Source organism: Chrysemys picta, chromosome 5 (assembly GCF_011386835.1).
Source record: "Chrysemys picta bellii isolate R12L10 chromosome 5, ASM1138683v2, whole genome shotgun sequence".
NCBI classification, from domain to species: Eukaryota; Metazoa; Chordata; order Testudines; family Emydidae; genus Chrysemys; species Chrysemys picta.
In genome coordinates this window covers 37,001,257-37,027,559 of record NC_088795.1, presented here as the reverse complement: position 1 = coordinate 37,027,559, position 26,303 = coordinate 37,001,257, and the positions used below count along the sequence as shown (strand labels likewise).

General features: G+C 44.1%; 2 long non-coding RNA genes across 3 annotated transcripts in view; one reads left to right on the top strand and one right to left on the bottom strand.

Annotated features, from left to right (window-relative positions):
* The first annotated feature begins 14 nt into the window (after window positions 1-14).
* LOC135983596 (uncharacterized) overlaps window positions 15-26,303 on the top strand; it is a 37,543-nt gene continuing 11,254 nt past the window's right edge. The window contains exons 1-2 of the long non-coding RNA XR_010601299.1: window positions 15-623; window positions 5,081-9,319. This is a non-coding gene — a long non-coding RNA (uncharacterized LOC135983596). The remainder of the gene's footprint in view (window positions 624-5,080; window positions 9,320-26,303) is intronic.
* The window catches only part of LOC135983595 (uncharacterized), a 34,047-nt gene continuing 17,743 nt past the window's right edge, over window positions 10,000-26,303 (bottom strand). The window contains exon 4 of one of the 2 annotated variants that reach the window (XR_010601298.1): window positions 10,000-19,300. This is a non-coding gene — a long non-coding RNA (uncharacterized LOC135983595). Of the gene's footprint in view, window positions 24,330-26,303 lie in introns of both variants that reach the window. The other variant, XR_010601297.1, reaches the window with a different exon arrangement.

The window sequence follows — 26,303 nt, the reverse complement described above, 5'->3', positions numbered from 1 at the left end:
ATTCACTACCCTGAGCTACTGTCTGCAAATGAGAGTTACCCTTTTCAGGTTCACTTGTATAAGCTGTACTAGCCACCAATTCATTACCCCTTAAAAATCTACCCTTTCCTCCCTCAGCTGGGGCTTCCATCTGTCCATCCACTTTAAGCTGCTCCTGAGAAACATTTTCCTGACCAATGAGATCTTTCTGTGCTTGATCTAATTCCAGATTCACTTCTGAAACATTAGGCAGGCAGACATTCAGAAACTTCGTTCACAGCCAAACTACTACTTTCCAAAGACAAACCTTTGGAAAAACCTTCCAAAGACACAACTTTAGACACAACCTCTCCTGTGCCTGGTTTGTGTTAACTTGACTGAGCATAGCTCTAATATCATTTCCAATCATAAGATCCTTAGGGATTGTGTTTTTTACTCCCACAACCATGGTGCCCTCAAATCCCTTCCATTTCAGGTGGACTTGAGCCAAAGACGCCCTGACAAAATACTCAGCTGAGGCTACAACAGTTACACTTTCATCTGGCCAATAATCTTCCTCCCTGACAAGACTTGCTTTAACCAAAGTAATATCGGCTGCGGTGTCCTTCCATGCCATACACCTTACTCCATTCACTTCTGCGCTGGTAATAAACTCTGCATTATTTTTCCCCTATTTAGTTTTAATATGAGTTTTAAGGTCAAATTCTTCAGAGACCACAGAAACAGCATTTGCACACAGGGCACCAACGGTGGGCTGTGTGTGGCTTGCCTGTGAGTTTATAACAGGATTAGCATTTACCGTGGCATTTGGGGTTGCTGGTTTTGGGCTGCCCTTCAGGGTCGGGCAATCTGGTCTCATGTGGCCAAGCACACCACAGTGATGGCATTTAACCTGTTTATTCTTGTGGTGAGAGTTCCTATCCTCTGGGCCCCATGAGCTCCTTTAGAATAGTCAGCGCCAGGTTTACTTTTAAATCCTTTTCCTCCCCTTCCCCCCCCACCCTTGAACTGGGGAGAATGGTGATTAGTTTTCCCTGGGGGTTTATACCCTCCTCGAGCCCTGTTTTGGGTATGGGCACCCGCAATCTCTGCAGCCCGTAGGACTGACTCAGGGTTCCTATCACACACAGCTGCTCTCACGTGGTCAGGCACAATGTCCAAGAACTGTTGTTCCAAAATTATTAAATCCAGCAGTTTTTCAAAACTCCCATGCGCCTTTGCTTCCCACAACCCACTTTTTAACAAAGCCCATGGGCTTATGAGCACATTCTACAGAAGTGCAATCATTAGACACTTTAAACTTTCTAAACTTAACTCTGTAAGATTCAGGAGTAACCTTGAACGGCCTTAACACAGAATCTTTAAACCGCTCATAATCCAAGGCTTCTTGTTCCCCCAGTTCATTAAATACCTCCCTGGCTTTTCCAGTCAGTCTGGCCAGCAGGACAGGCATTCGCTGATCATCAGGGATCTGGTACAGATTGCAGAGGCATTCAAAGGTAGACAAAAATTCCTCTCTATCCTCAGTATCATTGTCAATGGGACACGTCCTTTCCCAGTTTTTCTTGTGGCGGTGGGGAAGTGGAGCACCAGGTGGTGATGACTTTCTCCACTCTTCCATTACTTGGAGCTGAAGTTTGGCCGTCTCCTGTTCCAACTGTGGAGCTTTCTCCTCCGCAGCCAGCAGCTCCAGACGCCCCTTACGAGCTCTTTCTTCTCTCTTATCAGCTTCTCTTTCTAATTCTGCTGTTTTTTGGTTTTTTCCAGCAATCGAAGATCTCTTAGATTCCTTTCATGCTCAAGTTACAGTTTATTTGTTACCTTCTGTACTCTCATTTTTTCTGCATCTTCTGTAGCCTCCGGTAAGGGCTGCGCTCTTGCCCCCGGATCACTGGCCATTAACAGCTCTCTCAGTTCTTGATTTGTAGCTTTCTTTCTAAAGCTTATCCCCTTTTCTGAACACAAATCTTCCAGGGCTTCTTTGCCAAGGCCCTCATATGCTCTTTGCTTACCCATTGCAACTGCTCTTTAACCAAGCAAACTCTCAATCCCAAAATTCAAATTTGGATCGCGTGGGGTTCTGACCCAGAGCTTAATTGACCTGGTTCTGTGGATCCTAGCACGACTACGCCACTGTAACGATGCTGGTTCTGGCAGGACCCAACTGAGAGTGCCAATTTAGGACAAATTGCTTAAAACAGGGCAGTTACAGCCCAAGGCTGGGGTTTTTCTGCCTCTAAGGCAAACCAAACCTGCCCCACAAAGAGGACTTTGGTCTTACCCCACTGGCTAACCACAAGTCACACAAGCAGTTCCCTTTAAACACTCCAGTTTCCCAGTATCACCAACAGTGCCACTCGTTATGAAAACCAATACCCCAGTAAAAGAAAAAAAGGTTTTCTGGATCCCAAAGGACCAAGCCCCAGACTCATGTCAATATACAAATGAGATCGTACCCACAAATCACGCTGTTGCCAGAATCTAAAATCTAAAGGTTTATTCATAAAAGGAAAAAGATATAGATGAGAGAGGGAATTGGTTAAATGGAATCAATGACATACAGTAATGGCAAAGTTCTTGGTTCAGGCTTGTAGCCGTGATAGACTAAGCTGCAGGTTCAAATCAAGTCTCTGGAGTACATCCCCAGCTGGGATGGGTCATCAGTCCTTTGCTACAAACGGCAGCTCTACACAAAGTCCCTCCAGAGGTAAGAAGCAGGATTGAAGACGAGATGGAGATGAGGCATCAGCCTTTTATAGTCTTTTCCAGGTGTAAGAACACCTCTTTGTCCTTACTATGGAAAATTACAGCAAAATGGAGTCTGGGGGTCACATGGGCAAGTCCCTCTCTACATTGCTGAGTTGCAAGGCATATTTGCCTTCTCTCAATGGGTCAGTTGTATAGCCGATGGTCCTTAAGGGGCCATCAAGCAGGCTAGGCAGAGCTGACACTAACCTGTCTGGGGTGTCACCCAGAAGCACAGCATAATTATGAAATACAGACAGTATAGAGCCAATACTTTAAATACAACAATGATATATGCATCCAGATAGCATAAACATAACCAGCAAACCAGAACCTTGTCTTAGAGACCTTATTTGACCTCCTTTATACCAGCTTTGGTGTCACTACAGCACCTTAGTTGCAACAATGACCTATATGGTCCCAGATTATATCAATAACATCACAACTTGTCCTAGTCCTGTGAGTGCTGGTTCATGAAGGTTTTCAGCAGCATCTTTAGGGTCCCATTGAACCTCTTCACCAGCCCGTTGGACCGAAGGTGATACGCTGAGGCCCAGGTGCGTCGGACCCCACACTTCTCCCACAAGCACCGGAGCAGAGTTGACATGAAATTGGAGCCCTGGTCTGTAAGGAGCTCCTTGGGGAACCCCCCACTCTGCTGAAAACAGACAAGGCCACCTCCTCAAGATAGGGAGTAGCGAAATCTACCACCCCCAGAATAACAAAGAGTCTGGTGGCACCTTAAAGACTAACAGATTTATTTGGGCATAAGCTTTCGTGAGTAAAAACCTCACTTCTTCGGATGCATCCGAAGAAGTGAGGTTTTTACTCACGAAAGCTTATGCCCAAATAAATCTGTTAGTCTTTAAGGTGCCACCAGACTCTTTGTTGTTTTTGTAGATACAGACTAACACGGCTACCCCCTGATACTTGACACCCCCAGAATGTATTTTTTTTTTCCCCTGTCCGAATTGCCTTGCTGAGGGGTCCCACTATGTCCACGGCCACCTTCTGGAAAGGCTCCTCTATGATGAGCGGGGGCCTCAAAGCTGCTTTCTCCTTGTCCTGGGCCTTCCCCACCCTCTGGCAGGGATTGCAGGACCTGCAGTACTGCTGGATGGCATCAAAGATCCCAGGCCAGTGTAAGTTCTGTAGCAGCTTCTGCCTGGTGTGCTGGATTTCCTGGTATCCCGAGAGAGGGACATCATGGGCCAGGTACAGTAGCCTGCGGTAGTACTTCTGGGGGACCACTGGCTGTCTCCTGATCTCTTCCCTGGCTGCCGATGGGTGCTAAGCACCCACTAATTTTTTTCAGTGGGTGCTCCAGCCCTGGAGCCCCCAAGGGGTTGGCACCTATGGTAACAGCAATTCAGGGGTGCTGGAACAATTTTTATAGTGGGGATGCTGAAAGCCATTGAACAACACTGTAAACCCCATGTATGATGGAAACCATGCATTCACTTGCTAACATTACTTCATGCTGGGCACCCCAGTGCCCCTAGTTCCAGCTCCCCTGCAGCATATATGCAAACAGCTAGTCTCTTGCTTGAGGAAAGTTACTTACAAACTGCTCAGAGTCTGCTGCAGAGGATTCGTGCAGGGATAGAGCCATCTGCATGGGACTGTTACTTGTGCCACATGGAAGTGAGATGAGGTGCCATGGAGTAAGATGCTTTTGCACATACTTCTCTCTTGGGTTGTTCTTTGTACATTTGTGATCCACGTAGGGGGCCTTTAGCGAGCATGCACACATTGGGCTGGGGCAGTGCTAGTACAGCTCTAGTGGGTGTAGCTTGCGATATCAGTGGCACAAAAATGACATTGTGTGGAAACACCTTGTGTTCTGTACAGAAACCAGAGCCTCATCTCTTTCTAGGATGAAAGCTGGAGACAAACCTGTCACTATTTCCTCCTGCCTACCAATGGAAGGGTAATGGCGAGCTTAAGTGGGGATCTAGTAGTAGCGTATTCCTCCCTTTTTATCCCCCTAAGGTTGGCTTTCCCACAGGAAGGCCTAAAATCCTAGATGATAGAAATTGCCCAATGGCTTCTTAAGGAAATGAATTGATTTGTTATATGTAGCCCAGCTTAAAAACAGTGTGATGGAATGATTGGCGGGAGGTTCCCCTCTGCACCATAGGGGTAATGATTTAGTTAGACTTTGAAGAAGAACGTGTATGGCTCCCACATGCTCTGTTACTGCCATGTACCACCAGAGAGGGGGATACATCTTGGAGGTTGTGAACCAATCTGTTTATAATCCTTGACTTGTTTATACAGTCTATTTTTTTTGTTTTTGGTTGTTGTTTTTTGCTCTCATTTTAATGTAATTGTGTTTTGTCAATATAACCTGTAGGTTTCCACTCCACCAAGGAATGAAAGAAGGCAGAGAGACTTGAGCAGGAAAGAACTACTACTACCGATAGGCACAGCTACTGAAAAAAACCTGCACCATAAGAAAGGATAGGCATTTGTTGTAAGAGTTTACTCCTTGTACGTGCCTCTAAACCAGCAGGTCCCAAGTTGAGGTTTATGTATCGGTGGTGGCACATGGAGGACCTGATGGTGGTCTTGAGTGAGCAGGCAGATCTCACGTTCCTAGTACTGAAATTACTGTCAATATGTTCCTAGTACTACTTTTCTTTGGAAGCATTTGCTGTACCTGCCACAAAGGTGTTACCTGATCTCGAAGAGGTGAGGAAATGGTCCATAGAACAATTTTTGTAAGATTAGGCCCACATCAGAACTGTTTTAGAACCCCAGAGGAAAGACAAGCAAAGGCTTCTGCAGTGGCGCCATCTGTTGACTTTGAATGTTCAGAGGCTCCTATTAGCAACTCCATATTTTCGGTTGCATTATAAAAGGGATTGCCAGTGGGGAATATGTTCCTGTTTTTTCTCTAAAGGGAGATTGACAATCATTGTGAGAATTCACACCCAATTTGTTTTTATACTATTGGAACATTTAATGTAGTGGCTGTTTGACTTCTTTTAAAAACTTTTAAATAAGAAATCTCCAGTTTTAGTGTCTGGCTTAAATTTGTCCTAGGCAGTGCTAGGGTTGAGTAGCAACTCTTCAGAATACTATCTACGTACCCAGATTTGGTAGAGAGGTAGATCCTCACTAGGTCTGGTCTAAGGGCTAGTTTTGTTTTGTTTTTCAAATCGTTTTAAATTATTGGGTTTAGGGTAACTTTTAGTCATTATTCACATTACAACTGCAATTTTGACGCACTGTGCTCATAAAACTGGCTGTTGGTGGAACATGCAGTCCCTGAGCACACAAGCTTGATTTTAGGCCAGTAGGGGGAGGGCAAAAGGGTTAGCCCCCATAGGCGCCGACTGTAGTGGCGCTGGTAGGTGCTCAAGCCCCCTCTACTGCTAGCCCCGCCCCGACTCCACCCCTTCCCTGCCTCTCTTATCCCCATTCCAACCCCTCCCCCAGGGTCTCCACCCCCATTCCAACCCCTTCCCCAAATACCTGGCCCCGCCTCTTCTCCACCTCCTCTCCTGAGCGTGCCACATTCCTGCTCCTCCCCCCTCCGTCCCGGAGCTTGCTACAGCTGTTTGGTGGCGGCAAGTGCTGGGAGGTAGGCGGAGGAGCGGGGATGCGGCGCACTCAGGGGAGGAGGTGGAGGCAGCAGAGGAGGAGGTGAGGTGGGGCAGGGGGATTGGGAGGGGAGCTTGGCCAGAGGGGGGCCAGGGCCTATGGTAGCCCCATGTGCTTACAAAGCTTAGCAGGAGGGATTGGGTACATGCAAGCTCGATTGATGTCAATTGTGAGGCAAGTGCACCCAAGTCTGACTGATGCAGGGGGTAAATTAGGCCCACACAAGTCTGAAAGGTGGTGGATAGGGAGGCTGTGTATATGGAAACCTGACTAATTGGGAGGAAGTTCATATGCACATCTCATTAGTGGGAGGGAGGGGCAAGCAATTTTGTATTGTGACAGTCTGAAGTCTTCCCCTTGGAATACCAATCTCTTTATCACTCCTTTTTTTCACCGGGGCCCAAACCCGCTCCCGGCAGCCCTGACCATACCTATTTTCCCTGGACTCACTTCTGAATCGGAGTTTATGTTTACAAGGTACTTCCACACGTAGGGTGACCAGATGTCCCGATTTTATCGGGACTGTCCCAATATTTCCTTGTTTGTCCCGCGTCCCGACTGACGTGCGGTCAGGACACTGGACAAACAAGGAAATGCGCCGGAGCCTGGAGCCCGGAAGTGCTCGCACCCCCCCGCGTCACCCTCCCCCCGCGTCCCGATATTTGACTTGGGTGATCTGGTCACCCTATCCACACGTGAACATAAGACTCGTGCACTTAACCTTAGCCAAATGTTGACAAATCCTTTGCTGAACTGGAGTCTTAAGGCAGAACAAGATAAGATTTTTATTGGATCTTTGCTGTTTTAAATATAGAATGAATAAAAATCACTACTGCGGTAGGCTGCTATTTTGTATAAATAAATATTTATACAATAAATATTATAAAATACATCTGAAAATGATAAATAAGAGCAATAAATAAATATTATCAATAAATAAAAGTAGATCAACACCAAAATACTGTTTCAAATCCAGTAAAATGATCTGAAAATATTTTCACAGTGCAAGAGGAGACTATATAGTAGCAATAGTTTATAATTCCAGTGCTCTTAATTATACATGACCTAGAATTTGGGATGCTCTTGTTTGCTTTTTATGCTTGAAGCAAAACAGTCCTCCAGAAGCTCCACTTGCTTATGAGTCCATGTTCGGATCTTTGAATGGGACTGTCATTCCAGGCAGCTTAAGAAGGAATTTGACACGAGATATAGCAAATCTGTTCGAGGATTTCCTGGATGGCCACTTGGCAGTCTCTTTCTGCCAAGGCTTGAGAACCTTTTTGGGCCACATAAAGTCCCTTTCTTCTTTCTGACTTTACAGGAAAATTACCCTTCTGTTTTGTCTGGAAGTTGACCTGGTTCACGTCTGTTATGCTGAAGTGAAGCTTGTTATAGTTCAGAGGTGAGATTTCATTTTTAAGAGCAGCCCAAGGAAAATTCACAGCAAACAGCTAACATCAACAATTTGGAAATCATAAGGTTTTTCTCCTTCGGTTCAAAGGGTATGTTGTCCCCTGGCATATTTTCAGCAATATCTTTTGTTTTACATTTTCTCATGTGAGTAAATCAATCTGATAATGACAAGTAGTATATGAATTGTGCAATTGGAATTCTGTAGGAGTCGATCCCTTGTTTAATGCAAGACAGACTGATAAGAGTCTAGAAAGGAACTGCTTGTAGAATCAACTTAGAGACAAACCACTCCAGTGGAGGTGTAGTTTTATTCACCTGTTTTCATAACATCATTACATGAAGCATCATGTGCTGAAATGAAAAAGGGGAATGGTTCAAACATGGAGAGTTTCAAACTCCAAATATAGACCATCTTTTTCTAACCAGATGTCAAATCATAAATCCTTACTGCACTTATGATCTTGTGACTTTCCCCCCCCCCCCCCCCCAAAGTTGTTGAAATGTAAACAGAACAAAGAAAAGCAGAATAAGTAGCCTTGGCCAAGAGAATTCGATGGTGGGATAGAAGTGTGTGCACACAGCCGGTAAATTTTCTGGTGTCCTGATTGGAATTTTCTCTTACTAGGCAGTTGTTAAAAGTGGGCTTGTTGCTGTTCTTTTCCCCAACTAAGATGTTGTAATGGGGTGGTTACTGGCTCCTGCCCTGAGGGGTTTAAAACAGCCTTGGAAGGGCAAGATGTCTGGGCTGATTGGGAGGAAGCAGGCTCAGCTGGGGCCACGACCCAATCAGGGCCAAGCTGGCCCTATAAAGGCTTGAGCCAGGAGCTCAAGCAGACAGTCTCTCTCTGCGTTCAGAGAGAGAAGGGCCTGGCTGCAGGGAGCTTAACTAAGTGCCTAGAGTGGAGCAGGGCTGGGGAAAGGCCAAGGGAGCTGGGGAGCTCTGGCCTAGGAAAGCCCTAGGCTGCAGGCCTAGGGTAAGGCCTATTAGGTACTGGGTTGCAGGCAGGGCTGGCTCCAGCATTTCTGCCACCCCAAGCAAAAAAAAAAACCCACAATCGCAATCGCGACCGGTGGCGGCAATTGGGGGGGGGGGGGGAGCCACGATCGGCAGCAGGTCCTTCGCTCCTAGAGGGAGTGAGGGACCTGCCACCCTGAATTGCCGCAGGTGCCACCCCTCTCCCTTGGCAGCCCCAAGCACCTGCTTGTTAAGCTGGTGCCTGGAGCCGGCCCTGGTTGCAGGGGGCAGCCCCTGGGTAGGCAGAGGCAGCAGGCCTGAACCCCTTTGCCTGTGATGAGTGGCTTATACTGCAATCTGCCCCAGTGAACGGGGGCTAGATGGAGACTGGGCAGTAGCCAAGACTGAGGCAAAGTGGGGATAGTGGGTGGGGGTTCCCCTGGGAGGGGGAGACCCTAAGGGGGGTACTGCCAGGGGGCAGCACCCCAGGTAAAAGGGCATCGGGGTCCAGGGAGGGACACGGGGGCCAGAGGACAGGCAGATCGCTGCCCTGCAGAGGGCGCTCCGGAGCTGGAACAAGCTAATTCCCGGAAGTCACCAGCAGGAGGCACTGCAGGGGTGAGTCCGCTCCTCTACAGATGCTTACTGGGCAAAGTTCTATTTGGTATGGTTAATTATCAACGGATGATATTTTGTCATTAGTTATCAATTATGATATATTTGTATATTTTTCATATAGAACATTGTGTGTGTGGTAAGGAAGCACTAAACTATATGCTACTCTAAAACAGTTTTATTAACATGAGTTTGAAATAGCTGTATTGGTAAAATTCCTATGGGAGAAAGATTGGGCCCTATGTAATAAGAATTATAAAATTATGACCCATCTCTCTTCAGCTGTTTTATTCATAGAATATTATTTGAGTTTCTCTAGGAAAAAGTCTTTTTCCTAGAGAATGTCGAGAATTAGAAGACATCTGGATATTTCCGCACGGATGATCTCCCAGGCATATAGGCTGTATTGCTTTTCTTTCAGGAAATCGTCTATTGTCTGGAAGTATCTCTTCAGTTTCAGGCTAGTGAGCAGGAGGTTCTCATTTCCTGGGTAGGTTATCTCCTTTTCCATCTCAGCACTCAAACACGTCTCCAGCTTCTCAATCTGCTGGTGAAGTCCATTTTGGAATTCCTTTATGGAAGTCCCATTCCAGGGCGCTTGGGTGAGATTGTTGTTAAAGATATGGAAGCGCTCTTGGAGGATCTTGGATGGCTACTGTTGGAGAAAAACAGAGTTCTCACTATTTGTTTAGGTACAGCAAGTCAGATGCTTTATTAACTCTCACAATTGCGCAGCGGGAGAGAGCTAAGCAGGTCTCTCAACAGGTAAACCATTACAGCAAGCATTTATACCTTTTGTTACAGACAATAATGAGCAACAGTTGCATTTTGTTTATACATAGGCCATTCTGATATCTTGTTTTGCTCACTAATGTAGACTCTTAGTCTACATTCCATATTATCTACACAAGGTCGCAGCAACTTCTCACACAGTTCTTTCCCACTCGCCTCACACATTCCTCGCTTCTACAAATCTCGCGTTATTAGGGTTACAGTTAGCCTAACTCTTGCTAATGAACTGTCATGCATTGCATCTCCTTCCTGTCAGTTCTTTCTCTGCTTCCACAACCCCCCCTTTTGTACTACTAGTACAACAAACATTCTCAAATCTCTATTTGCATCAAGTCCTGGACTTCAGACTCTACATCAGATGCTTCAACCTTAGGGGTTTTGATTGGATGTAATGACAATGCATGATTAGTATGAACATGAAAGGTATTACTATTATTACGTCTTTTACAACAACAATAACATAATCCCAAGCTAACTAATAACAATACAAGCAATAATATTCCCATAGCAATACTATAATGGGGTTGTTGTACAGCCTTAGTCATAAAGCACAATACATCATACTTAGTACATAAAATAGATACTCTATAAGCAGTATGAAAGGCATACTTTTCAACTTGATACATATTTTGAAGCATGTGAATTTGCCCTTGTACTTCAGAGATTTTCTGAATCTCTGGTAACAGTGAAAGCAAATTTTGAAATCGATCAGGTACTAAACTAGTCCAATGAAAGGGTATCTGGAACCTAAGGACTACTTGCAAAATTCTATCTGCAGGCCAGTAAATAATATGATGGCCTGCAGTGGTAATGAGATTAAAATGTATGTCTTGCAATGTGGTGGCTTTAACATACACACAGCTATCATTAGCTTGAAAAAATAAGTGTCCTGTCAGGGTAGTTCCTTGTCCCCTACCCTCCCAGCAAACGTAGTCATGAAGAGTAACAACTTCTCCTGGCTTCAGTTTACAGATACACTGAAGCTGTGGAGGTTGTAACTGCCAAAATGTCCATTGACTCCCTAACCCCATCCAAATGTCAGATGTAATCCCAGGAGCACTGACTAAAAATCGATTGGGCATACCAGGAGGTCTAATTTCCCAGATGTCTCGGTGAATTACCCAATCCCACATGCATCCTCCCCATGGACCCGGCAGGATTGGGTATGTGGGAGCTCCCCCCGCCCCCCCCCCCAACCGGTCCATATGCTTGAAGGAGCACTGAGAATGTCTGCACTTCCACCCAGAAAGTCTCCAAGTATGTCTCCATGGCCACAGATTAGATGGTACTCCTGATGTGTCTGTAAGGGCAGTGGGCCAAGCCTGATGCTCCAGATCATTCTGAATGGCCATTAGCTGGTCATTCAGGAAATCCTGAATCTCTGAACATGCTAGATCCCACTGCAATGCCTTCCCAGCCTCAGTGATATTCAATACCATCTCTGTCAGCAACTTCTGGGTCATTGATATTAATGGCATAAGAAGGGGTGTATTGCAATAAGGTACAGGTCACATTATTAGTCACGGGAATAATTTCTATGCAGGTAAAATTTCCAGTGGCAAAACAAACTCTGGGTATTCGTTTAATTGTTCACTAATTGGGTGACCAAATAACAATAAGGGCCTCTCTCATTTAACACAGTGCAAATTCCAGGAACATTCGCTATAGAGCCCATCAATTGCAATTACAGATTCTTGGGGTTCACTGGTAGTGATATCATATACTTTTATCTCCACTGATCCATTCAATTGTTCGCTTATATGGGATATCCTGAACCTTAAAAATATATTTTTCAAACAATATTTAAATAAATCACTAAAGTGTGAAGGCCTTAGTCATTGGTTTTATCAAATATATGGCATTGTCTGTATTTGGATGTGTTACAGGGGTAATAGTGTAATGGAGGAGATGGCAGGGGCAATGGCAACAAGGTGCCTTTGGTACTTATCATTTAAAATCCAATTAGGGAGGGCCATACATGCTGAAGGACTTATCCAAAACACAGGGCGCAGCCTGTAGAATAAACCCCCAAATCCAATCAATACCACGTTCCTAAGCATGGGTCCCACAAGTTTCTTCCTGCCAGTGTATAATTCTTTGTTTCTTCACCAGGGTCAGTTCTTAATGTCTCTTGTAGTCAGGAATCCCTGGACTTTCGTAGTTCCAATGAAGCAAGTGTTCCTTCTTCTCTTTTCCTGAAACAGTGTGGTTTAGCATCATACAGGGGAGAGGTTACTAGCACATCACCCTGTAATGGTTTTGCTTCTTCTAGAAAAATCCAAAGGCACAGTAGGTCTGTCAGTGGACAAGGGAGAGGTTACTAGCCCTTCACCTTGTCTTTTTTTCCTTTTTCCTGCTGTCCAGAAGGCACAGCAGAGCTAGAAGGAGAAACAGGCTTATCAGTCGGAGAGTCCTCCCGAGGTGGAGGGGTCTTTTTACAGTGAGAAGCATGGGTCCAGGCAGGTAGTCCTTGGCACTTCACAGTGGTGGTGGTGGTTGACAGGACTTGGAAAGGGCCTTTCCAGTGTGGAGCCAAAGCAGTCTTTCATTGATGGACTTTACGTAGACTCAGTCTCCTTGTTTCAATGAATGGCAGGGCTGCTAGGGTCTTTGGGTAGCACTTCTTTTATCTGTGAGAAAAGAAACCTAACACATTTCATTAATGCCTGACCGTGTTTGGCAGATCTCATAGTTGCTTGGGCACATTCAGGCCCCCCTTTTCTTGGCTGTCAGCCAAGTCTTAGCTGTGGGTAGTATCCTTGGATGGGGCCAGCGTCTTATCTTTGGACTGAGCTTGCTAGCTATTTTTTCCTCAGTTAACTCGTTCTGTTCTTTTTCATTCTCCCCTTCTTGGCTTCTTTTAACCTACAAAGGAAACTTCCACTCTTCACTCATACACCTTTTCCCAACAATGAACACATACACATTGCCATTATACAGTACATTAGTCTTATTATTCAGTGTATGCCATGTACACCCTTCCAGTAAAATAACTTCTATACAGAGCTTTGGAGCAACAAACCAGGACAAGCACACCCACTTCTGAGGAGTCCACTTGGTACAACCTCAGGTGTCCAATAGCTTTCCTCCCTCCCCAGCCCTCTGGCTAGAAATCTGAGGTAGCCAGAAGGATCCCATGGGGAGTGGGTTAACCTTCCATGTCCTTGCTTCCAAAGACTGTTGGTATGCAAATTTTAACAACAATTTTTTCAATTAAAAAAATCTGGCCAATGAAGTTTCTTTTTCTTACTTAAGCAACTGTATTAGACTTTAGTATATCACATGTTCCTGATTTATCCAAACACTTTTTGTATTCCAAGTTGAATAAAACAAGTATCTGCTTTTCTTGCTGAACCGTCCCTTCCATGGGCACCGGCTTTTTCACTACCAATTTAGATAGGAGGGTGGGCTTCTCAACTAGCCCCCACCCTTCCTGGTCTCTTCTCTTAAACATTCTTACTCACAAGGCTACCAGAGTCCTCCCTCGTGAGGCTTGCCACTTGGGCAAAACGCATGGCCCATTGGCGTTTAACTATTCAATTTTCTCTTGTGGCAAACACACTGCTCTTACAGCATATGCAAACACAAATGGTTAAATTCTGACAAGTCCCTGAAGGACCGGTACTTGCTTAGCCAGTGCTTCCTTTTCTGCCTGGAAGTCCTGTCTCAAGGCTTGCAACTTGCCCTGGGCGTAGGTTTGAGTTGCTGCCTGGTTCATGATCTATGCTCTTAATTGCTCAATTCTAGTTATCAAGTACACAACTCTTCCCTTTTCTCCAACTTCTGTATTGCCCAGTCCTGCTACGACTGGGGTAGATCCACCTGACACCCTTCCCAGTCAACCGGGGTGGAAAGAGGAATGCTAAATCCCTCTCCGGTTCTCAGACTTACTGCGGCTGAGAGTAGGCACACTTTCATACTCACACATGTACGTCCAGACTGGCCATGTCTGTGTATAACGTTCAGAGAAGGTGCTGTGCAATCTCCAACTTGCTTCCTCTCTTGGGAGGGCAGTTCTTTTACACCCTGAGGTCTCCTGGGGCGTCTTTTCAGTGATTCCAGTCCAGGCCGGCTGCCTGTGGCTTCTTCAGCGTCCCCAAACCACGCCGGCTCCAGGGTCGCAAAGGCAGACTGTTGGATCTCACTGGACAGTTAAGCTTTGCAAATGTAATCTCAGCACTGTAACTTGTATTGCCTTTGGTTTGACTATGTCTATATTTTTTCACAGTCAGCTGAGGCCGAAAGCAGTTTTTCTTTGTACTTAGCCTGGTCTGCATTGATTCTTGACCTTGAACGCAGATTAACTCTCTCTTTATCTCTGGACCAAGCTGAATTTCAAATTAACCCGTTCCTTTCCTCAATAGACAAATTGCTCCCATTGTGTGTCAGAGGCTTTTTTGTGATTAAAAGCTCCTCTGAGATGTATGATCTTATCTAAATTGAAGGTACCTTCTAGTGGGCATTGTTTAGATGAATTTTCACACGTGTAATGATTCCAATTCTCTAAATACCTGCAGGTTTTAGTACCATAATGTACGTACATGAAATAAGCTGGGGTACCCTTAGTGGGTGAGAGGGAATCCTTAGATTGTCCCCCACCCATTTTCCAATCACACACACAGGGAGGAGGATGCCCTGTCCGCGCTAGAGGCACATAAACTAAGGATCTCTCCCTACGGGGTATTCACACAGGAGAGACTAACGAGGATGGCCACGACCCTCCTACACCTCCCTTCAGCAAAGAGCGTCGGCTAGTCTCAGAGAGACGGCGCCGCTTACTCTGTTGCATCCAGTGAGATGATCAGACTGTCAGTGGCTCACACGGAGAGGAAAAGGGGAAGGAAGATGGGTTCACACACTCCTAGACCCAGGTAGCCTCCTCGCCGGACGATGCCAGGCCGAGTTAGCCCACCGTGGGTCGGATCTCCTAAAAGATCCTCTAGTTACCGGGCTTGCGTTAGAGTAGTTCTGGTCACGAGCCAAAAGACTTTGCAGAGTACTCTGGGCGTCTTCCGGTAACACTCAATTCACACTGGTGTGTACACACACACACACACACACACACACACACACACACACACCCCAAGGCCTTATTCCAGGTACTATTCCCAAGTACCTCGATGCATCACTCGAGGTGGTAAAAACCCCTCCTGAGGCGGTAACAACCCCTCAACACCGGTGCATACCTATGCACCTCGCATATGCATACAGGGGGCGGCAACAATTCCCCTAAGCCGCTCAGCATCTGACCTTGCTGCACAGTCAATAAGTTCGGATGGCGTGAGCCCAACTGGGACAGACGGCCCCACGGACAGTCCTCCTCCGACACCCCAATAGAGATTTCAAAAGGTCTCCTACCTCTATTGTGGCGCCATGGGGTTCGAAGGGGAACGATCCGTAGCAGCTGCCGGTGCCTCTGCAGGCGTTGCCATCCCGGACGAGCCCCCAAATTGTCGGAGAAAAACAGAGTTCTCACTATTTGTTTAGGTACAGCAAGTCAGATGCTTTATTAACTCTCACAATTGCGCAGAGGGAGAGAGCTAAGCAGGTCTCTCAACAGGTAAACCATTACAGCAAGCATTTATACCTTTTGTTACAGACAATAATGAGCAACAGTTGCATTTTGTTTATACATAGGTCATTCTGATATCTTGTTTTGCTCACTAATGTAGACTCTTAGTCTACATTCCATATTATCTACACAAGGTCGCAGCAACTTCTCACACAGTTCTTTCCCACTCGCCTCACACATTCCTCGCTTCTACAAATCTCGCGTTATTAGGGTTACAGTTAGCCTAACTCTTGCTAACGAACTGTCATGCATTGCATCTCCTTCCTGTCAGTTCTTTCTCTGCTTCCACACTACCTTGTGTAATGATGTGGTTCTGGCAGGACCCAACTGAGACTGCCAATTCAGGACAAATTGCTCAAACAGGGCAGTTACATCCCTAGGCTGGGGTTTTTCCACCTCTAAGGCAAACCGAACCAGCCAGACAGTGAAGACTTTGGTCTCACCCCACTAGCTAATCACAAGTCACACAAGCAATTCCCTAAGACACTCCAGTTTCCCAGTATCCCCACAGTGCCACTTGTTATGGGGACAAATGGTTATGAAAACCAATACCCCAATAAAAGAAAAATGGTTCTCTTGATCCCAAAGAACCAAGCCCCAGATCCAGGTCAATATACAAATCAGATCTTGCCCATAAATCACGCTGTTGCCAATCCTTCAGAATCTAAAGGTTTCTTAATGGGCCATCAAGCAGGCTAGGCAGAGCTAACACCAACTTGTCTGGGATGTCTCCCAGAAGCATAGCATAAGTTTGAAATACAGACAGTATAGAGCCAATATTCATAACTTCAACTACAAAATTGTTACTACACATGTATAGACAGCATAATCATAACCAGCGAACTATACCCTTTTCTAAGACACCTCATTTGAGCCCCTTTATACAAGATTTGGTGCCACTACAGGACCGTGGTTGCAACCATATTCTATATGGTCCCTGATTATATCAATAACGTCACACCTTGGTATTCTTTTGCTGGGACAGTCAGATCTCTGGGCTTGAAAGCTGTCCTTTCATTTAGACATTGGAAGGGAAAGTTTCCACCCATTTTCTCCAGACGCTCTAAACTCTCACTGTTCATTCTGGTTTGTAGAACATGAAGCCTGTTACAATCTGGACATGAGATTTCAATGGAGAAGACCAGCATAAGCCAAAATTGCAGCAAACTCTTCCTGATCATGATGCTGTCTTAGATTCCCTGTGTTAGTGCAGAATTTGAGCAACTGGTGCCCGTTCAAGGTCTTTCATAGAATTCTGTGTTTTAGACCCATGTCTCTGAATGTAAGTATTCTGTAGGAGAAGGTTTTTCTTTCCTCACTTTCTAGTTTTCTTTTTACTTTCAGTTTCCTACTTTTTAGTTAAGGAAGTGAACATCCAATCAGAAGATCAAAACCAAAAAGAGTCCCTTTTTAAATATTAATAAAACCGTACATTTCTTTCTTTAGGTTCCTCCCTTCCCCATTAGATAAAGAAAATGTAAAGGGTAAGAAGAGTATGATGACTCACAGTTGTCAGACAGTTACGGGTTAGAGTAGGGACCTGTCTGTCTACTCCCAAGTACCTGTAACTAGCATTGTTGGGTATGACTGTCTGTTACCTTAGTAAGAATATCCGTGCATTGAAGTGGTGATAATGAATTTGGGAAGATGCGGGGAGGGGATGAACTAATGCAGAGCTGCTTCTTGCTAGACCCTGCAGACAAGAGCAGTGGAGTGATGTGTAAAGCTGCTGTTCCTTCATTTTGCCGGAAGATGGAAAACTTTCCCCATCTTGACAGATTTCAGCGTGGTAGCTGTGTTAGTCTGTATCAGTCACCACAAGTACGCCTCGTTCTTTTCCCTATCTTGTGTGACACTGAAAATTCTAAAAACCTGCTATGTTCTAGCTGTCTCCTTCCTTCCTTCCAAGCTTTAAGAGGGAGTAATGCTGTAGGGACCTCTGAAAATTTGATAAGGCATGGAAAGAATTCCTGTGGGAGATTGGGGCCAGACAGCTATTAATCTCATGCAATTTCCTGACCATTTGAAAAATGAGGGAGGAAAAACCTTGTTTGTAGGGATTACCAGAGGATGGACAGAGGACACTGAGCAGGGCCGGCTCTAGGTACCAGCACTCCAAGCATGTGCTTGGGGCAGCACTTTCAAAGGGGTGGCACTCCGCCCCCCTGCTTTTTTTTTTTTTTTTTTTTTTTGGCTGGGAGCCCGTGTGAGGACAGGAATAGCAACCCTCCCCTTTGCAACTAGGTGCACTTTTTGCCATGCGACCATCAAAGTAGGGCGCCATGCGACTGGGTGAGGAACTGGCTGGTGGAGCGAGCGCAGAGGGGGATAATCCCCCAGCACCTCTGTGCCGGGCAGGAGGATGGGGTGCAGCTGTGCCTCTGTACTCCCATCATGGCAGCAGCTGCTGCTGGGAGAGGCTTTGCACCCACGGAGTCGGCGCCTATGGTAGCCCCATGTGCTTACAACCTTAGCAGGAGGGATTGGGTACATGCAATGTACAATGGTCCGTCGCCCGGTGTGCTTGGCACCAATAAAGACACCGAGGGGAGAAAGCAAGCCAAGTTTATTTCAGAGCTCTGAAATGGCACTAGGAGACCAGCATGTCTCAAATCCAGTGCAACAAATACAAACAACTTTTACCTTTTATACTCCAAACTGTTTACATACATCTCTTTGTCTGGCTGTTCCCCCTTACCCCTCCCTTCCAGACAACTGTTACAATAAGCTCTACATAAGCTTGTGAGAGAACTTTCTCAGTCTTTGCGACCTTGAGTTAGACGCCTGCAAACTAACTACCCCGCTTCTTATCTCTCTTATTTCTGCTAGTGTGAGTGAAACTGCAGCCATCTGCTAAAAAGCTGACCTTACATTTCTGCTTTAGCCTACTTCAGAGCACGTAAACAGTTAGCATAGAAGCAGGTGAGAGTTCCCAAGATGGAGTCACTGTGGTTCACAGACCCAGAGCAAAAGAGCTTCATCGGCACTTTTGGCCTTCCACTCTCCCGAGTTACCTGGTAGCTATGCCTAGTGGACCCCAACAAGAAGGAATTTGACATGAGATGTAGCAAATCTGTTCGAGGATTTCCTGGATGGCCACTTGGCAGTCTCTTTCTGCCAAGGCTTGAGAACCTTTTTGGGCCACATAAAGTCCCTCTCTTCTTTCTGACTTTACAGGAAAATTACCCTTCTGTTTTGTCTGGAAGTTGACCTGGTTCATGTCTGTTATGCTGAAGTGAAGCTTGTTATAGTTCAGAGGTGAGATTTCATTTTTAAGAGCAGCCCAAGGAAAATTCACAGCAAACAGCTAACATCAACGATTTGGAAATCATAAGGCTTTTCTCCTTCGGTTCAAAGGGTATGTTGTCCCCTGGCATATTTTCAGCAATATCTTTTGTTTTACATTTTCTCATGTGAGTAAATCAATCTGATAATGGCAAGTAGTATATGAATTGTGCAATTGGAATTCTGTAGGAGTCGATCCCTTGTTTAATGCAAGACAGACTGATAAGAGTCTAGAAAGGAACTGCTTGTAGAATCAACTTAGAGACAAACCACTCCGGTGGAGGTGTAGTTTCATTCAGCTGTTTTCATAACATCATTACATGAAGCATCATGTGCTGAAATGAAAAATTTCAAATTTCCCTAACAAGAAAAGTTAAAGTAAGAAAACAATGGAAGTAAAGACAGTCTTTCGGTATACTTGCATCAGCAATTAGCCTGGTTTCTGGGAAAGATTAGATACAGACTCAGCTGTGTGAAATATTTACTAGAATTTGATGAAATACTGTATATTTAAATTTCAATTAAAAAGAGCAGAAAACTTTTTTGGGATTTTTTTCTCCTCTGTATGTCAGCCATCTTTATTTGAATGTATAATTAGAGATTAATGTGGCACCTTTTCCTATTTGCAAATAATCTGCAAATAAATTCAGATTTTGTTAATGTGTTTATTTAATATGATTTGACAAATGGCTTGCGTTCTGCTCTCTGATTGCTCAGGATCTTCTCACCACATATTTGCTATGACTATTCCCTATTCATAATTTACTACTTGTTCTGTATGATGGTTCACCTGAGTCGATGTAATTGTCTCTTCCCTGATTTGTTGCCTTTGAATTCCAAACTGCTTTCAAGATGACTACGTGAACTTTTCTGGAGAGAATCCTCTTTAAAATGTGTAGTTACAAATGTACTCGTTAAACTTTGTCTTTACCCAAATATTCTTTTTGAACAAAAACTCACACGTACAAATATTTCTGAAAATGTTTACAAAGGGACAGACATTTTTCATAAGCCTCCGATGTTTAGGCTATGGCTGAAATTTGTGTTGTAGTGCTATTGTTGACTGATAGCTCTCCATAAACACTATCTACCTACCGAAAACGTGGGGGAGAGGTGGATCCTCACTAGATCTGATCCAACAGGCAGCTTTAGTGCCATGATTTTAAATTTTGGAGTTAGGGTAATTTTTAGTCAATACTTGTGTTTAGTCAGCATAAGTGATGCACTGCAACAGAAGGATGTAGTGTGGCCCCAAGTGACCATGATCCAGGCCCATAAAATGGCCTGAAGTGTGGAGGAAACTGAGACAGGGAGTTTCATGTCGGGTTTACTATTTTTGTATAAATCTGTGCATTTCTTGTGTCATTAAGAAAAGAGCAATAGGGTGTAAGAATCCCGTGCAAAGTGCCTGGGTCTTCTAGGCTACACCTACCATATGGTCCTTTGAAGAGGTAAACAAGAAGGCTCACACCTATAGGTGTATTTCTGCTAGAAGACATGTTAAGCTATGAAAATATTTTGGGTGTCATGCTGGTCCTGAGGGCCTAGGGTAACCAGATGTCCCGATTTTTATAGGGACAGTCCTGATTTTTGGGTCTTTTTCTTATATAGGCTCCTATTGCCCCCACCCCATCCCGATTTTTCACACTTGCTGTCTGGTCACCCTATGAGGGCCTAAGGCTGATAGGCTGCACGATTCTATTTCCATGAAGAAGTAATAGAGTGAGAGTCAGGGCCTAGGAAATGTGCCAGGGAGGCCAAGGGAAGAAATAGTTCTGCCACCTACTGAGACCCAGGGAATCTGAAAGTCCAAGGGGGATTCAGTGTCTGGTGAGCTGCCAAGAAGGGGAGCTCAGAGAGATTTGTGACATAGGGATAAATGGGCTAATGTTTACAAGCCTGGGAGTTGAAATTTGTCAGCTGAGTGTACACAAGCTTGATTGACAGGGATAAAGGGACAGGTGCATGCAAGCCTGATTGATGGAGGGGGGTAAAGCAGGCCCTTGCAAGCTTGATTAGTGGGGGAGAGTGAGACTGGGCACACTGAAACCTGCTTGATGGTGGGGATTTGAAGGGCTGATGGCTGCAGCAACCTTTATGGAACTGGGAGGGAGGAGCACAGGTTGCAGGAGGGATGTTTAGAGGTGGCGATGGGAAGCCAGTCTGTGTGCACATGGCTGGAATGCTATCTGCAGTTACAGCAATCAGGGAGTCCCCACATGTTAATACCAGGGGCGGCTCTATGTATTTTGCCACCCCAAGCACGGCAGTCAGGCGGCTTTTGGCGGCACGCCTGTGGGAGGTCTGGCTGGTAACGCGGATTTGGCGGCATGCCTGCGGGAGGTCCGCCGGTCCTGCGGCTTCGGCGTACCCGCCGCCGAATTGCTGCCAAAGCCACGGGACCGGCGGACCTCCCGCAGGCTTGCCGCCGAAGGCTCCCTCCCTGACTACCGGCCTCACGGCGACCGGCAGGCCGCCCCCACATGGCTTGCCGCCCCAGGCACGCACTTGGTGTGCTGGTGCCTAGAGCCGCCCCTGCCTAGGGCTCCCACTGACCTCAGTGGGACTTCTTCAGAGGGAGCCTTATGTACTTATACAGAAAGAATTGGGTTCAAATATATTTGTTTGTGTTAGGAATTTGTAATTCATAGTTTGGAGGTTTTGGCTACACTTTTATTCATAAACTGCGCAGGAACTTTGCCCTTTGCAGGTTGTGAAATCCATATCCCCACATGGTAAATGGAATACTATGTAAGACCAAAGTATAAAAGCTTCCCCCCCCCCCCCCCGCACTTGTGCCCTGTATCTCTCTTTAAAATGTGATCTTTGACCTCAGATGTAAATTGATGTTGGACATCCTTATGTCTGAATTGATGTTGGACATCCTTATGTCTGACATGTGAACTTGCAGACCTCATGGAGCACTTTTATTAGGTCTGTCTCTATAAAGAATTACAGTCATTCCCATCTTGAGTCAGTGTGCTGGGGCTGGACTATTTTGTTGCACTCGGCTCTTATTTTGTAGAACTTAATTTTTTTTTAAGATAATAGGATTTATTACTAATTGGAAATGTTTCTTATTTTGTATTTTTGTTAAGCAAAAATTGGTATTTTCTCACCGCTCTGATGATAAAATCCTTTTGCATTTGTCAAGCTGTCTGGAGTAGCTCGACGAGCATGAGTGACAACCTCAGGGGAGACTGTGAGGAAGCAGGGCTCAAACCCCAAATTGGTTGGGAGTTCTACACTTAGATTTCACCAACCAAGAAGCGTGAACTCCAAGCGCTATAGCAACCTACCCATGGAGTTACAGATAGTCTTCTGGCGTAACCCAGTCTGTATTGCCACTTGGGCAAACTTGCCTTTGTGATAGATGGTCCCTTACACTAAAAAAATCACAAGCAATATTCAGGTTACGACCAGTCCCGTACCTCAGGTCAATTGCACCTTAGACCTCACACCAAAAGACAATACTTGTAGCCAATCCTATAATAAGCTAACTAAAGGTTTATTAACTAAAAAAAGAAATGTTATTTACAAAGTTAAAGCAGGTGAACAAATGAGTTACCATCTTCGGTTCCAAAGGGCAATAGACGCGGCTGTGATCTGCATTCTATGTTCTTGAGAGCTAATCCAAGCTAAACAGCTTGAGGATCCCTTGCTTATGTGTAGAAATATTGCCCTCTCTGAATGCCAAGCACCAGAGTGATGCAGTTTTTTCTGGTCAGGGATTTTTATATCTTTCTCCCTGAGTTCAGACTCATTGGACTAGTGTTTGTGCCCATCTCTTCTTCATGGGTGGGCGTGTGAGAGGGGGACACAGTCAACAAAGTCTCTGGCCTTTTAATGTTTCACAGCGGCTTGTTTGGTTTCAATGGCCCTTCTTGCGTGAGGGACCAGCACTTTACGTTAATTGATGCTGCTTTCCTGTTTGAGTTATGCAGTTAGAGATTTACATGCAAACATTCAATATAACTTTATACCATGGGATATGGAGGTTATAAGTGAGATCAGTACATCCTACAAACATTTCATCAGGTCTAAAGACATTCTTATAAACTTAACATCTCTTTTAACACTAACACACAGCTGAGCCGGCCTGGTTTTCAGCTGTGCATTTGTCAGGGTTCAGTGAGGCCTTGGGATGAGCTTGGCAGCATTATATATAAAGGCCCAGTCCTGCAAAAACATATACATGCGCTTAACTTGGTGGACTATGGGCTTGATCCTGCTGCCACTGATGTCAATGGCAATATTCTGCCATGTGAGTCATCCTAGTGCTCTCAATGAGACCAGTCACAGTGTTTAAAGTTAAGCATGTGCTTAAATCTTTGCACGATTGGGGCTAAAGTTGCTTATTTTTGAACGTTGTGGTATTTTCCGTAATTACACTAGCTAGCTTCTATAGTGTGCATGCTTAAAAAGTCCATTTTAATTTTAGTGATGCTAGTAACCAAGTTTTTCATTGAAAAGTTCTTTTAAAAAAAAAAAAAATTCCATGCAATCTTTTGACATAGACATTCTTTTTTTTTAAAAAAGTTTGAAACTTTGAAAATGTTAATTAAACTAGTTTTTTTCCTTTTTTAACCAGCTAATATTTTGAGAGTAATTCCTGGTTCCAGTGGCATTTCCCATTTTAAAAGTCACGCCTATAGGTAGAATCTTTTACAATGGAATGAACTTTTAAAAGTGGAGTAGTCACACTTTAAAAGTCCAAGAGACAATGATATTTACATTTTAAAAAAGAGGGTTTTTTGTTTTTTGTTTTTTTGTGTCAAGTCTACTCTTTCTTTCAAATGAATTTTCATCATTTACAGAAATGTGATTCTGGAAATGTCAGCAGGGAAGTAACTCAGTGACCCCTTTAAACGCAGTTAATTTAAAATATTTAAATATATTTCATGCAGCAAGAATCCTGGATTTAACTTCAAGATCTTGTTTTAGGAAAATAAGTATCTTGGGAAACATTACACTTCAATCATTTTTTATAATGGTTCAACATACTGCACATACATTAAAATAGTTTAACATTAATGTATTTCCACTGAATAACCACATCTACTGTAGTTACTAGAAGCTTAATTATTAGTGAATGCACAAGTGGAACAATAAAGATGGAAAAGGTTCAAATATAAAGTAGTGAGATAAAACAATTAAAAAAAAAAACAATAAAAATGTTAAAGGGCTGAGATAAACGTCACACGTTTTAGCCATTCAATAGCTTCAGGGTCAGCAGAATGGAGCCTGGAAAGTCCTGCCGATAGACAAGCATGAGAAGAGCATCCGTTCAGTAGCTATGCAGATGGCAGTTCCTGAGCCCCACCAGTCTTGTCTTATTAGTTAGATCAAAACTTGAAACTAACCCTGTTAGAAAAATCAAAGTAGTGTGGCAAAAAAATTCAAAATGTTGAACTTGTTTTCCTTTCAAAATAGAACCATTTTTTTCCAATTTTTTTAAATGTATTTCAATTTCTCCCCAAAATATTATCAACATTTTATAAAAATAGATAATAAATTTTAAATTTAATATTTGCTTTCAATTTTTAAAATGTTCACATTTTTCATAAAGTGTAAAATATTAACAATATTGACATGTTTTGCACAAACCTTTTTTATTTTTTTTTCCAAATAACTTTTTGTTTGTAAAACTTCCAGCTCTGCCTGAAACTTTTTAGGTTTGTTTTCCTTTATTTTTGTTTCTCCATTTTAAAAAAATCCTAAAGAAATTGCTATTTAAAAAATGTGAAGCCTGCAGATTGGTAAGTGTTCAACTCTCCGACGTGGTGCCAAGGAAAATCTAACATAGATTAGAGTAAGTCAAGTCCAGACTTTGTTTATTCAGTCCTTTTTCACATTAATAGTGCTTCATTCATAAAGTGTGATGTGGAATGCAGGTTAAATTGAACAGGTGCAACTTTATTAAACCCTGTGGACTGCTCTGTCCATGCGGCTGAGTTGCTTCCAGCCTAGCTCCCTGCATTCCCTCTTCCGTTGGTGTCCCTTCAGTAATTTCCCAGTGGAAACATTGGCTGTGTGAGGCCAGTTCCACTGATAATGATGCATCTTCCCTATTTTCCAAACATTTTTATATAAACATTAAAAACAAAGAATTGATGTTCAGACTCCTATCCCACGTCCTTTCAGCCTGAGACTGCTAACATATAGCCGAGCTGGAGTCTAGTTTTTACCACAAACTCAGCTGGTTACATAGTCTGAGATAATTTTGGTCTCCTCATCAAGGGACCACACAGGACTGACTCTCTCACTGCACATATGTCTGTGGTATTGAAGTTTCCATTGTATTCCCCATGTAAGCATCTGTTGGAAATATTATTTATGCGGGGTACTAATTCACAATACTAATGTAAGCATTAATTCCTTTATTAAATCCAAAGGATGAATGGTATTTATAAAATTGATCTAAATAAGGAACAATTTACTACATCCAAACAGTAACAAAACATTTATAAGCATTTGATCAAGATATTTACAAACAGGCTAAAGTCCTGGGTGCTTAGACCCACAGTGATTGGCTCCAACTTGGTCAGGCAGGTATTAGCAATGAACCTTTAAGAGTTGTTACTTTTTTTTTATATCTACCCTTTAACAAACAAGCCATATCGTTGCCAATTGTTGGACCTTAGCTAAGGCCAAATGAAGGAGTTTATGTAGCTGATTATTGCACCTGGTACCCAATTAACCGTGTTTTATTTCTATTCCCTTATTTAAGGTTTGGGCTAAAATAACACTGGTATTTCTAAGGGCCGCTACAAGTTTCATACTCTTCTTTCTCATGATCTCATCCTTTTTGGTCACGTGCTTTGGGCCTATTCATGCTAATATCCCCACTCAATTTAAAACCATAATTCACACAAATCTAATTTGGACCTACATTACTATGTCTGTCTAATGTGAGATTGCCTTCCCAGAGCAGCTGCTCTCACAGGCGGTGATTGTAAGTGCCGCGGACCGTCCCATCCCGAATCAGGGAGTCTGTCAAGTTCCCCAAAACTGCATGTAGCAGCCATTGTGCATAAGGCAATTACATAGCGGGTCTATCCCCTGCCCCTCATTGGTCTCTGTGGAAAATCTCTGTCACGCCCCAGTTTTGTTGTGCTTTTGGAAGCAATAGTTTCCCAGGGCTCCTTGAACTGCTGTGAGGCCTGGGAAAGTGATGAGCTTCAGAGTGGTACAAATCTCCTCTGCCTTGTTTCCCAATAAGGTAACGTAACACTTTTGCTTTCCTGCTGTTGTCATCCTCCAGCACAGCCAGGTCTGTGTACAGCTCAAACTCCTCCTTCCATCACTGTAAAATCAAGGCCTCTGGGGGGCTGCAGA